At 38.3% G+C, this 14,787-nt stretch overlaps 1 pseudogene; it reads left to right on the top strand.

Annotated features, from left to right (window-relative positions):
- Nucleotides 1-622: 622 nt before the first annotated feature.
- LOC148760399 (uncharacterized) lies at nucleotides 623-13,685 on the top strand (annotated as a pseudogene).
- Nucleotides 13,686-14,787: the final 1,102 nt, after the last annotated feature.

The following is a 14,787-nucleotide window of genomic DNA, read 5'->3' on the forward strand; positions in this document are numbered from 1 at the left end:
TGAACAACAAAGATTGAATCCCATCATGAAGGAAGTGGTCAAGAAGGAAATCATCAAGTGATTGGATGCCGGAATAATTTACCCTATCTATGATAGCTCATGGGTAAGTCCAATTCAATGTGTTCCTAAGAAAGGAGGAATGACTGTGGTGGCCAATGACAATAATGAGCTTATTCCAACAAGAATGGTGACTAGATGGAGAGTATGCATGGACTACCACAAGCTTAACAAAGCCATAAGGAAAGATCACTTCCCTCTCCCATTCATTGATCAAATGTTAGATCGTTTGGCTAGTAAGGAATATTATTGTTTTCTTGATGGTTATTCCGGTTAGAACCAATTTGCTATTGCTCTTGAAGATCAGGAAAAGACTACGTTTACATGTCCTTATGGCACCTTTGCTTTTAGAAGAATGCCATTTGCATTATTTAATGCACCTACCACCTTTCAGGGATGCATGATGGCCATATTCACAAACATGGTGGAAAAATGCTTTGAGGTATTTATGGATGATTTCTCAGTCTTTGGAAATAATTTTTATGATTGTTTTTTAAATCTTGCTAGGGTACTCAAAAGGTGCAAAAAGACAAATTTGGTGCTCAATTGGGAGAAATGTCACTTCATGGTGCGAGAAGGTATTGTTCTTGGGCACAAGATCTTTAGTAATGGCATTGAGGTAGATAAAGCAAAAATTGAAGCAATTGAGAAATTACCACCTCCAATAAATGTCAAAGGTATTAGAAGTTTTCTTGGTCATGCTGGTTTTTATAGAAGATTTATTAAGGATTTTTCAAAAATTCCAAAACCCCTTTGCAATTTATTGGAGAAAGATGTGCCATTTAAGTTTGACAATGAATGTCTTGTTGCTTTTGATGAATTGAAGAAAAGATTAATATCTACACCTATCATAATTAGTCCTGATTGGACTCTTCCGTTTGAGCTAATGTGTGATACGAGTGATTATGCAGTGGGAGCTGTTTTGGGACAAAGGAAGGATAAAATCTACCATTCCATTTATTATGCTAGCAAGACTTTGAATATGTGAGACCCTATCAAGCTCGATTAAAAGACGGTATTGTACCGAGTGGTAAACTAAGTTAAATCGAGCATTGAACTAGTTCAAAAAGAAATTCTAAGAAGAATTTGAAAATTTTAAAACCCACAGAATGGCTTAGAATACTGATTCGGAGTTCAAGATCCAGTTTGGAGTCCATTAGGAAAATTGACCGATTAGGGACAAAACGGTCATTTTACCATTTGATGATAATATGGTGATTTTTAGCAAAGATTTATTCACATTTGACCAAGAATAATTATATGAAATATAATTATGATTATTGGAGTATAAAATGATGTTTAGTAGTGAAAAATTGTGATTCTCGGTATTTTTAGAGCATAAAGATAAAATGGTAATTTTACCACTAGAGGACTAAATGAGAATTTTTATAAAACAATTTTTGGCCCATTTGGGTAATATTGATCAATATTAGTGTTATTTGAGGTTGAAAAGTAGAAATAATGTGATTTCGGTACATTTCGGATTATAAGGGCAAAATCATAATTTTTTTACCCCAGGGGTAAATCGGTAAATTTTTTGCCCCAGCACTTGTCAAGACCAAGGGATTTTAATTGTGGTAGGATTGGATAAATACCAGAATATTTGTGGTGGAAAATTAAGAAGAAAAGTCAAAAAGTTAAAAAAATTGGGCGAATAAGCATGTGACAAGTGGCATGCTTGATTATTTTCTTATTTTCTATAGAAATTAGCCCATTAAATCCCCAATTCTCTCACCATATTCGGCCTAGGCAACCAGCAACAAGAACAAAGGAAGAACAAAGGTAAAAACAAGAAAACCTAGGTGAAAATTCAAAGAAAAAGTGAAGAAATCAAGGAAACAAGCTAGGTAAGTTAGAATTTCTTTAATTCTCCTTGATACCTATCTTACCCATGCTTTTGTTCTTGATTTCCATGGTTGAATATTGAGTTATCATGATGAATTCAATTCTGAAAAATGGGTATGGAAGAGGAATTGTTGTTGGAATAATTTGATTTTAGACTATGTTAGTGTTTAGGGATAGTTAAGCATGGATATGAACAAAAACACAAAAGAAATATTCAATTTCTTTAGGGTTCCTTGTTGGTCGACCCATGAGGGCTGAATATCAATGGGGGATTGTTTTTATTTCAAGGAAAATGGCTTGGAAAATGATGAATTAAGGTGAAACAGTTATGTAGAAAAAATTTTGGTGCTAGTGCACCAAATGATCGAATTTTTCTATAAGGAACTATGAGGGTTCTAATGCTGAGTTTGGCTTTATTTAAATGGTATGTGGTAAATTAAGGTATTAGAGGAGAAATAGATTAATTTGGAGGTGATTTGGACACAATCGCCAATTAATCAGGTGATCGGTCGAATTTAATCGATACCGCGATTAAGAGGTAATCGGACGTATTTTTGCATTTACATATCAAGCATTAGTAATTTAAATTAGTTTATATCAATTTAGAGACAATATAGTAAATTCCTCGACTTTGTTATTTGTCAAGGTAGTGAGACTTTCGAAAAAGGTAAAGGAATTGTGCTTGAGGACTATTAGTCCAAATGCACCCGAAATCTGAATTTTCGACACCTGTGAGTGGACTGCCTTCAAAACTTGTTTTGGGAAATATAATGAAATTGCCACCCATTTGAATGAATTACCAAGCTTTTCATGAAAATAAGTGCCTTGGGAACAAACTTTTGAAAAATGATTTTATGTTGTAATATGTGATTGCTATGGATTCATGCACTATTGTATTATGATGATATATATATGTGTGTGTTGTGCATGATGAATGATATTGTGTATAATGACTGCAACAGTGTGTGTGCATGATGTGAGGAATGCACATGCCGGTGATGATGGTGGCATGAGAGATAGATGATGATAGTGCTCGTGTGCACGATATGGGGGGGTGTACAGGATGGCACTGATTGTGCACGATGTGGGGGATGCACATGATGGAGCCTGCTATGTGCACGATGTGGGGGGATGTACATGAGCCGGAAGTGATTATGATGATATTGATGTTTGTCTATGTAATTATGCATATCAAGATTTATAAAATGAAAGCTCATGAATGTGATATATGGTTGACATATATGTGAAATTTGACACATTGTACTTTGAGAATTTTCATGAGTTTTATGTTGATTTTGTTAGTTTAGTAGGATGGTTGTTTGTTGAGTGAGAAAAAATGTTTCTCTTGTTGCTCTGTTTTCGCTGCAACGAAATTCATGCTCACTGCAGCCAGAAACTCTTGGGTTTGAGGACCTTTCATCAGAACTGGTTCTCGCTGCAGCGAAAATGAATCTCACTGTAGCGAAAACGAATCTCGCTGTAGCGAGAAACTCTCTAGTTTGGAGGGTTAGACTGGCCGAAAACTAGCTGTAGTGAAATTCATTCAAATTACAGGGAAAAAAAAAAACTTTCTGTTTTTGGGTAACAATTTCACTGCAACGAAATTCATTCTCGCTGAAGCGAAAAACTTTTTGTTTTGTCTCCTATCTTGTCCAATTGCTGCCCTATTTTTCACTTCTTTGCCACAATATCTGAGCATGGACTTTCAACATTTAGGACAAAATGAGTTGAGTTTAAAATGAGGGGTTTTTAATATGAATGGAAGTAAATTGCATTGTTTTGAAACAAGTGCATCATGATTTTAAATTCTCCCTTGTTGTTGTTGCTTGTTCCCTTCCTTGTTCACTCACTGGGTTTATACTCACCATTTTCAAATTCATATTTTCAGATCACGAGGCAGCCGGTAACTAGGACGAGGTGTCCTTGTAGACCTGTGTCCATCTTTTGGTAGGTGTCTCGACATTCGATAGCTGTATATTCATCCGAGTCACTTTGCTGGAAGTCGAGTGTTATTTTGTTTTGTATAGACGAACTTAATGTAAATTATTAGAATACATGCTGTAGACATTGTATGTAAATTTTTAAGGAGTAATGCTAGTACGAGTTGGCAATGTATATCACTATTTTGATTCAAAGTTATGAAATATGACTTTGTGATATTATATGGAATTATAAGTAAGATAAATAATAGGCTTGCTTGGGTTTAGTGGATTACGTCCATTGGACCCTTACGTCGATCATGGCTCGAAATTTGGGTCGTGACAATGTTGGTATCAGAGCCCTAGGTTTGTCTAGGTCCTAGAACTTCCTTTTGTTGTTCCAATGAAAAGTCGGGTCTTTATGTGGGAACTTTAGTTGTAAAGTATGAACCGCGGCACATTTTACAACCAAATGACCGCATAGATTCCCTATCTTAGAAACCACATTTTGCCTTAAGTATGATTATAATATGTGTTTAATATCAGGTGTTTGCTCTTATCTAGATAAGAATGCCGCCTAAGACACGAGCCGTCTCAAGACTAATGAGGGAGCAAGATTCTCCTATTGAGATGGTAGATAGGCCACGGGCATCCACCCGAAAAGGCCAAGGTAGACGTGGCAGGGCCACTAGGCCAATGAGGTCGGATATGCCTGTGAGTAGGCAATAGGAGGGACAGTCCTCAGGTGATGTAGATAGACACCCAGCTTGGGGTATTACTATTGAGGATTTGGCAGCAAGCCTACAAGGAGTTAATCGGGTTGTAAAAATGATGGCGACCCGTATAGAGGATATACAGAGGGTAGTAAAGGGGAGACCTATAGTACAAGAATCCCCTATTTCCCAAGGACAGGCCGATGGCCAATATCGTGAGGTTGAGAGGGGTCACTTAGAGATTTCTCTTCCCGATTTCCTAAAGCTTAAGCCTCCATCATTTTGAGGGTCTAATGCATCAGAGAAACCCCATGTTTTCTTGGATAAGATGGAGAAGATATGTAAAGCTTTGGGATGCTCCAGTGTTCAGTCAGTTGAGTTAGCTGCTTTCCGATTAGAGGATATGGCACAAGAGTGGTATAGCTCTTTGTGTAGAGGTAAACCGACGGATGAAGCGTCATTGGCTTGGAGTGAGTTTAGTGTAGCCTTCTTGGATCGATTTCTACCACTCGGTGTACATAATGCTAGAGCTAGGGAGTTTGATACTTTGGTATGGACTTCGAGTATGACGGTGTCAAAGTATGACATCAAGGTCACACAGTTGTCTCAGTATGCTCCCTATCTCATTTCTACTGAGGATATGAAGATTCAGAGGTTTGTGGATGGGTTAGTAGAGCTACTGTTTAGGGCTGTGGCATCTCGAGATTTCACTACCTATTCTGCAGCAGTAGATTAAGCTCAGTGCATTGAGATAAGGACCAGTGAGAGTAGGGTTGCGAGGGATAAAGCAAAGAGGGCCAAGACAGAGGGTTATCAGGGCCGTAGAGATTTCAGCAGTGGTGGTTCATTTTCTAGCCATCAGGGTCCAAAGAGGGATTCACGATTATCCCAGCAGAGGAGTGACCTGCCTAGTGCTAGTGTTGGGATGGGACAGAGAACTTTCAATGCTAGGAGGCAACAAGATTCGAGACAAAGTAGTCAAGTTATCCACCCTTGTAATATCTGTGGGAGGAGACATAGTGGACGATGCTTACGTACTGCAACAGTTTGTTATGGGTGTGGGCAACCCGAGCACATTAGGAGGAATTGTCCGATGGCTCATCAATCACAAGATTCGGCACGTGGTTCCACCCAGCCAGCTTCATCTACTCCTTCAGTTGCTGCCTCATCTGGCTAGGAGGCTAGTGGATCGAGAGGTAGAGGTGCTGGTACTTCCTCTCAGGGTAGGCCATATGGGTCCAAACATTAGAGTTCTGTTGGTAGAGGCCAGGCGAGGGTGTTTACTTTAACACAGCATGAGGCCCAGACATCCAATGCCATAGTCTCAAGTATTCCTTCAATTTATGATATGAATGCTCGAGTCTTATTTGATCCTGGTGCTACCCATTCTTTTATCTCTCCATGTTTTGCATTTCGGTTGGGTAAAGATCGTGTTAGGAAAGAGGAACAATTAGTGGTGTCTACTCCTTTAAAGGAGATATTTGTGGCCGAATGGGACTATGAGTCTTGTGTAGTACGAGTCAAGGACAAGGACACTTTGGTGAATTTTGTGGTGTTAGACAACTTAGACTTTGATGTGATCTTGGGGATGAATTGGTTATCACCCTGTCATGCTAGTGTGGACTGTTATCATAAATTGGTTAGATTTGATTTCCCTGGTAAACCATCATTTAGTATTCAGGGGGATAGGAGTAATGCTCCAACCAATTTGATATCGGTCATTTTTGCCAGAAGATTATTACGACAAGGTTGTATAGGTTACTTGGTCGTGGTAAGAGATACTAAGGCAAAGGTTGGAAATATAAGTCAAGTGTCAGTGGTGAAGGAGTTCGTGGATGTATTTCCCGAGGAGCTACCAAGTTTACCTCTCGAGTGAGAGATTAAATTTTGCATAGATTTAATTCTCGACACTAGACCTATATCCATATCCCCATATAGAATGGCACCGGCAGAGCTTAAAAAGCTTAAGGATCAATTAGAGGATTTGTTGGATAAAGGCTTCATCCGTCCTAGTGTATCCCCATGGGGAGCACCTGTGTTATTTGTAAAGAAGAAAGATGGGTCACTTAGGCTGTGCATTGATTATCGATAGCTTAAGAAAGTGACGGTGAAGAATAAGTATCCTCTCCCAAGGATAGATGATTTATTTGATCAACGACAAGGAGCACAATGTTTCTCTAAGATAGATCTACGATCTGGGTACCATCAGTTGAGAATCCGAAATGAAGATATACCCAAGACCTCATTTCGAACAAGATATGGGCACTATGAGTTCTTGGTGATGTCATTTGGGCTTACGAATGCTCCTGCAGCCTTTATGGATTTGATGAACCAAGTGTTCAAGCCTTATTTGGATAAGTTTGTGGTGGTGTTTATTGATGACATCTTGATATATTCGAAGAGCCGAGAGGAGCATGAGCAGCATCTTAAGATAGTGCTCCAAATTTTGACAGAACATCAATTGTATGCCAAGTTCTCCAAGTGTGAGTTTTGGCTTGAAAGTGTTGCATTCTTGGGGCATGTGGTATCTAAGGATAGGATACAAGTTGATGCAAAGAAAATTGAAGCAGTGGAAAAATGGCCAAGGCCAACATCAGTTATGGAGATTAGAAGCTTTGTGGGTTTGGCTGGCTATTATCGTCGCTTTGTGAAGGACTTCTCCAAAATAGTCGCCCTTCTGACTAAGCTGACACGTAAGGATACAAAATTTGAGTGGTTTGATGCTTGTGAGAATAGCTTTGAGAAGCTTAAGGCATGTCTCACCACAGCTCTAGTGTTAAGCCTGTCACAAGGAATGAAGGGTTATACGGTGTTTTGTGATGCATCGGGGGTTGGTTTAGGATATGTATTAATGCAACATGGGAAGGTGATTGCGTATGCATCTAGGCAACTTAAAAGGCATGAGCAGAATTACCCCATACACGATTTGGAAATGGCAGCAATCGTGTTTGCCTTGAAAATTTAGAGACATTATTTGTATGGTGAGACTTGCGAGATATACACGGACCACAAAAGTTTGAAGTATATATTTCAGCAGAGGGATCTTAATTTGTGACAACATAGATGGATGGAGTTGCTAAAGGATTATGACTGTACTATTCTTTACCATCCCGGTAAGGCCAATGTAGTGGCGATTGCTTTGAGTTGAAAACCAATAGGAAGCTTGGCACATATTTCTATTGATAGGAGATCATTGGTTAGAGAGATCCATAGCTTGGGAGACATAGGTGTGCATTTGGAAGTTACGAAGACAGATGCATTGCTAGCACATTTTAGAGTGAGGCCTATCTTAATGGACCGAATCAAAGAAGCACAAAGTAAAGATGAGTTTGTGGTCAAGGCCTTACAAGATCCTCAGGGAAGGAAGGGAAAAATGTTTACGAAAGGCATAAATGGAGTGTTGAGGTATGTAACCAGACTTTATGTGCCTGATGGTGACGGGTTGAGGAGAGAAATATTGGAGGAAGCTCACATGGCAACTTATGCGGTACATCTAGGGCTACAAAAATGTATCAAGATTTGAAAGAGGTGTATTGATGGAAAGGACTTAAGAGAGATGTAGCTGAGTTTGTCTCCAAGTGCTTGGTTTGTCAGCAGGTTAAGGTTGAGCATCAAAAGCTTGCAGGGCTACTACAGCCATTACTAGTACCCGAGTGGAAGTGGGAACATATTGTTATGGACTTTGTAACGGGTTTGCCTCGAACTAGTGGGGGATATAATTCAATTTGGATAGTAGTAGACCGGTTAACAAAGTCAGCTCATTTTCTTCTAGTTAAGACTACTTACGGGGCTGCCCAATACACTCAAGTTTATGTGGATGAGATAGTACGACTGCATGGTATTCCCATTTCTATAGTATCTGACAGAGGAGCTCAGTTTACTAGTAGGTTTTGGGGAAAGTTGCAGGAAGCATTGGGCACTAAGTTGGATTTTAGCATAGCTTTCCACCCTCAGACTGATGGACAGTCTGAACAGACCATACAAACATTGGAGGATATGTTGAGAGCTTGTGTGATAGTGTCAGGTGGGATCAATATCTACCCTTAGTGGAGTTTGCCTACAACAATAGTTTCCAAACTAGCATCCAAATGGCACCATTTGATGCATTATATGGACGGAAAATGTAGGTCACCCATTGGATGGCTAGAGGTGGGAGAAAGGAAACTTTTGGGGCCTGAATTGGTGCAGATGCAACCAAGAAAATACGCATGATCTGTCAGAGGATGTTAACAGTACAAAGGAGACAGAAATCGTATGCTGATAATCGACGGAGAGACTTGGAGTTCCAAGTAGGAGATCATGTATTTTTGAAAGTTTCGTCAACTAAAAGGGTAATGAGGTTTGGCAAGAAAGGGAAGTTAAGTCCTCGGTATATAGGGCCATTCGAGATCTTAGAAAGGGTTGGAGCGGTGGCTTATCGTTTGGCATTACTGCCAGACCTTTCGTATATTCATCCCGTGTTTCATGTGTCCATGCTTAGGAAGTACAACCCGGATCCATCACATGTAATATAGTATGAAACCATTTAATTGCAAGATGATCTAACTTATGAGGAACAACCGATAGTTATCCTTGATAGGCAAGTTAAAAAGCTCCGTTCAAAGGATGTAGCCTCAGTGAAAGTGTTGTGGCGGAATCACACTAGCGATGAGGTAACATGGGAAGCTAAGGATGAAAGGCGGACAAAGCATCCACACCTTTTCGATATGTAAAGGTAAGCCACTCTACATTGGATTTAAATTCAGGGACCAAATTTTTATTAGTGGGGGAAAATGTGAGACCCTGTCAAGCTCGATTAAAAGACGGTATTATACCGAGTGGTACAAGTAAGTTAAATCGAACCTTGAACTAGTTCAAGTAGAAATTCTAAGAGGAATTTGAAAATTTTAAAACCCACAGAATGGCTTAGAATAGTGATTCGGAGTTCAAGGTACAGTTTGGAGTCCATCAGGAAAATTGACCGATTAGGGACAAAACGGTCATTTTACCATTTGATGATAAAATGGAGATTTTTAGCCAAGATTTGATCACATTTGACCAAGAATAATTATATGAAATATAATTATGTTTATTGGAGTATAAAATGATGTTTAGTAGTGAAAAATTGTAATTCCCGATATTTTTGGAGCACAAGGGCAAAATGATAATTTTGCCTCTAGAGGACTAAACAGAAATTTTTATAAAACGATTTTTGCCCCATTTGGTTAATATTGATCAATATTAGTGTTATTTGAGATTGAAAAGTAGAAATAATGTGATTCTGGTACATTTCGGAGTATAGGGGCAAAATTATAATTTTTTCGCTCCGAGGGCAAATCGGTAAATTTTTCGCCCCAGCACTTGTCAAGACCAAGGGATTTTAATTGTGGTAGGATTGGATAAATGCCAGAATATTTGTGGTGGAAAATTAAAAAGAAAAGGTCAAAAAGTTAAAAAAATTGGGCCAATAAGCATGTGACATGTGGCATGCTTGATTATTTTATTATTTTCTATAGAAATTAGCCCATTAAATCTCCAATTCTCTCACCATATTCAGCCAAGGCAACTAGCAACAAGAACAAAGGAAGAATAAAGGGAAAAACAAAAAAACCTAGGTGCAAAATTCAAAGAAAAAGTTAAGAAATCAAGGAAACAAGCTAGGTAAGTTAGAATTTCTTTAATTCTCCTTGATACCTAGCTTACCCATGCTTTTGTTCTTGATTTTCATGGTTGAATATTGAGTTATCATGATGAATTCAATTCTGAAAAATGGGTATGGAAGAGGAATTGTTGTTGGAATAATTTGATTTTAGACTATGTTAGTGTTTAGGGATAGTTAAGCATGGTTATGAACAAAAACACAAAAGAAATAATCAATTTCTCTAGGGCTCGTTGTTGGTCGAACCATGAGGGCTGAATATCAAAGGGGGATTGTTTTCATTTCAAGGAAAATGGCTTGGAAAATGTTGAATTAAGGTGAAACAGTTATGTAGAAAAAATTTTGGTGCTAGTGCACCAAAAGACTAAATTTTTCTATAAGGAACTATGAGGGTTCTAATGCTGAATTTGGCTTTATTTAAATGGTATGTGGTAAATTAAGGTATTAGAGGAGAAATGGATTAATTTGAAGGTGATTTGGACACAATCGTCAATTAATCGGGTGATCGGTCGAATTTAATCGATATCGCAATTAAGAGGTAATCGGACGTATTTTTGCATTTACATATCAAGCATTAGTAATGACTGTAACCGTGTGTGTGCATGATGTGGGGAATGCACATGCCGGTGATGATGGTGGCGTGAGAGATAGATGATGATAGTGCCCGTGTGCACGATGTGGGGGGATGTACACGATGGCACCGATTGTGCACGATGTGGGGGATGCACATGATGGTGCCGGCTATGTGCCCGATGTGGGGGGATGTACATGAGCCGGGGGTGATTATGATGATATTGATGTTTGTCTATGTAATTATGCATATCTAGATTTATAAAATGAAAGCTCATGAATGTGATATATGGTTGACATATATGTGAAATTTGACACATTGTACTCTGAGAATTTTCATGAGTTTTATATTGATTTTGTTAGTTTAGCAGGATGGCTTTTTGTTGAGTGAGGAAAAATGTTTCTCTTGTTGCTCTGTTTTCGCTGCAGTGAAATTCATGCTCGCTGCAGTGAGAAACTCTCGGGTTTGAGGACCTTTCACCAGAACTGGTTCTCGCTGCAGCGAAAATGAATCTCGTTGTCGCAAGATAGTCACTATAGCATCTCGCTGCAGCGAGAAACTCAAGGGTTTGGAGGGGTAGACTGGTTGAAAACTTGCTGCATGAAATTCATTCTCGCTGCAGCGAAAAAAAAAACTTTATGTTTCTGGGTAACAATTTCGCTACAACGAAAAACTTTCTGTTTTGTCTCCTATTTTGTCCAATTGCTGCCCTATTTTTCACTTCTTTGCTACCATATCTTAGCATGGACTTCCAACATTTAGGACAAAATGAGTTAAGTTTAAAGTGAGGGGTTTTTAATATGAATGGAACTAAATTGCACTATTTTGAAACAAGTGCATCATGATTTTAAATTCTCCCTTGTTGTTGTTGCTTGTTCCCTTCCTTGTTCACTCACTAGGTTTATACTCACCATTTTCAAATTCATGTTTTCAGATCACGAGGTAGCCGGTAACTAGGATGAGGTGTCCTTGTAAACGTATGTCCATCTTTTGGTAGGTGTCTTGGCATTCGGTAGCTGTATATTCATCCGAGTCACTCCGCTGGAAGTCAAGTGTTATTTTGTTTTGTATAGACGAACTTAATGTAAATTATTAGGATACATTTTGTAGACATTGTATGTAAATTTTTAAGGAGTAATGCCAGTACGAGTTGGCAATGTATATCACTATTTTGATTCAAAATTATGAAATATGACTTAGTGATATTAAATGGAATTATAAGTAAGATAAATAATAGGCTTGCTTGGGTTTAGTGGATTACGTCCATTGGACCTTTGCGCTGGTCATGGCCCGAAATTTAGGTCGTGACAGAATAAGGCTGAGAAAAATTATACCACGACAGAAAATGAGCTCTTGGTTGTGGTTTTTGCTTTTGACAAATTTCACTCCTATCTCGTGGGGACAAAAGTGATAGTGTACACTGATCACTCAGCTATCTAGTATTTGATTGCCAATAAGGATGCTAAGCCAATATTGATTATGTGGATTCTCTTACTTCAAGAATTTGATCTTGAGATTCATGATAGAAAAGGAACAGAAAATCAAGTTGCAGACCACTTCTCAAGATTAGAGATTGAAGCTCAAGGTAAGGATTCAACCTTAATCAAAGAGACTTTTCCTGATGAACAAATCCTTCAAGTTGGTAAGAAATCACTTCCTTGGTATGTTGATTTTGTAAACTATTTGGTAAGCAATATTATTCCCCCTGATTTAAATTTTCATCAGAAAAAGAAATTTTTGCATGATGTTAAATTTTATTTTTGGGATGAGCCTTACTTGTTCAAACAGTGTAAACATCAGATGTTCAGAAAATGTGTCCTAGAAGAAGAGATTCAAAGTGTGCTTCACCATTGCCATTCTTCAGATTATGGAGGACACTTTGGAGGAACTAGGACTGCTGCTAAAGTCCTCTAATCAGGTTTGTATTGGCCTACATTATTTAAGGATGCTCACAATTTTGTTTTACAATGTGATAGGTGCCAAAGAGTGGGAAACATCTCAAGGAGACATGAGATGCCTCTCAACAACATAATGGAGATAGAAATTTTTTATGAATGGGGTATTGACTTCATGGGTCCATTCATATCCTCATATAACAACAAATACATTTTGCTTGCTGTGGATTATGTCTCTAGGTGGGTTGAAGCGGCAACCTTTCCTCATAATGATTCGAAGGTGGTAATGAATTTCATCAAGAAGAATATTTTCACTCGATTTGGCACTCCAAGGGTAATCATTAGTGATGAGGGAAGTTACTTTTGCAATAAATATTTTGATGCCTTTTCTGGCAAATATGGAGTTAAACATAAGGTTGCCACTGTGTACCATCCTCATACTAGTGGCCAAGCGAAAGTATCGAATTGCGAAATCAAGAGGATTTTGGAGAAAATCGTGTGTCCCACAAGAAAAGGTTGGTCAAAGAGATTGGATGATGCACTGTGGGCATATAGGACTACTTACAAGAACCCGATTGGTATGTCTCAATATAAGTTGGTCTTTGGCAAAGCTTGTCACTTACTGGTGGAACTTGAACACAATACTTATTGGGCTGTGAAGAAGTTAAATTTTGATTTACAAGCAACAGGTGAGCAGAGGTTGTTGCAATTACATGAACTTGATGAATTTCGCCTTCAAGCTTATGAGAATGCCAAACTTTATAAAGAGAAAACAAAGCAATGACATGATAAGAAGATATTGGCAAGAAGTTTTGAGCTAGAACAAGCGGTGTTACTCTACAATTCTCGCTTGAAATTAATTCTGGGAAAGCTCAAATCAAGGTGGTCTAGTCCTTTCATTGTCAATGAGGTATTCCCACATGGAACGATCAAAGTCAGAGGGACAGATGGTCGAAATTTAAAGTCAATGGCCAAAGATTAAAGCATTATTGGGGAGGCAAAATTAATCGTCAAAAGTCCTCAGTTCACTTGCTTGATACGATCTAAAGTCTAAGTCAGTCTAGGAGAAGACTATAAATGAAGCACTTCTTGGGAGGCAACCCAAGCTTCTTAACCTTACTCATTTTTATTTTAAGTTATTCTATTTTATTTCATTTTTTTTACTTTAATTTTTATTTTTAATTTATTTTTTTCTTTTTGCAGGTCATTGGATTCCAAAAAAAAGAAAGAGGGGTTAGAGCCGCGACCTTCAACTTGAGAGCTGCGACCCTGGAAAGTGCTAAAATCTAGGCTGAAACAAAATGTTTTAAGGTCACGACCCTTAGAGGGAGAGTCGCGACGCTGGATGAAGCTAAAATTTGGGCTGAAACAGAATGATTCAGCACCGCGGCCCTTAATGTGAGAGCCTCGACGCTGAACAATAACCCAAAGAAACAGAATGGTTGAGTGTCGCGACGCTCAAACACGAAGCGTGATGTTTCAAGACATGAAATTGAGTGTCGTGGCCCTCACAAGTAAGGGCCGCGGATATGGGTCGAGGCTCAGCCACAACCATTTAAAAACCCTTTATTTTTTTTTTTTTTGTTTTTTCACTTTCCTCTGCTCCTGCCGTCAAATGCCTTCCCCCATTCCTCATTCCCTTTCAACTTCACTGTCGTCTTCTTCTTCCTTTTTCACTCAAAATTTTTGCATTTTATCTTTACTTGGATTTGTTTTCTATTTTCACATACAACCACTGCACTCATTGTATGCCTACGATAAGTACTTCTTCTTTCCTCCCAACACTTAGTTTTCATTTATTTTGTGAAAGGATGAAGTTGGTGTTAAATTTTCTAAATTTTTACCCCTTGAATGAGTCCATTGTGGATGATTGTTAACGGGTTTTTCATACTTTCTCAAGATTAATGCTTGAAGTGCAGAAAATTTTATGATTAGTGCTTAATTTTTATTTCCCATCTAATGGATTCATGGATTTGTTTATTGCTACCAATACACTTGATCAATACTATGTTGATATAGTTGCATGTTGGATTTGTTTAATTTTTGTTGCTTAATTGAACAAGTAGAAATAAATTTTGGAATTGTGGTGCAACATATGCCATATCTAGTAATTTTGGATGAGTACATTGTCATAGATTTTTTATTGGAT

Source organism: Theobroma cacao, chromosome 10 (genome assembly GCF_053813885.1).
Source record: "Theobroma cacao isolate CCN51 chromosome 10, ASM5381388v1, whole genome shotgun sequence".
NCBI lineage: Eukaryota > Viridiplantae > Streptophyta > Magnoliopsida > Malvales > Malvaceae > Theobroma > Theobroma cacao.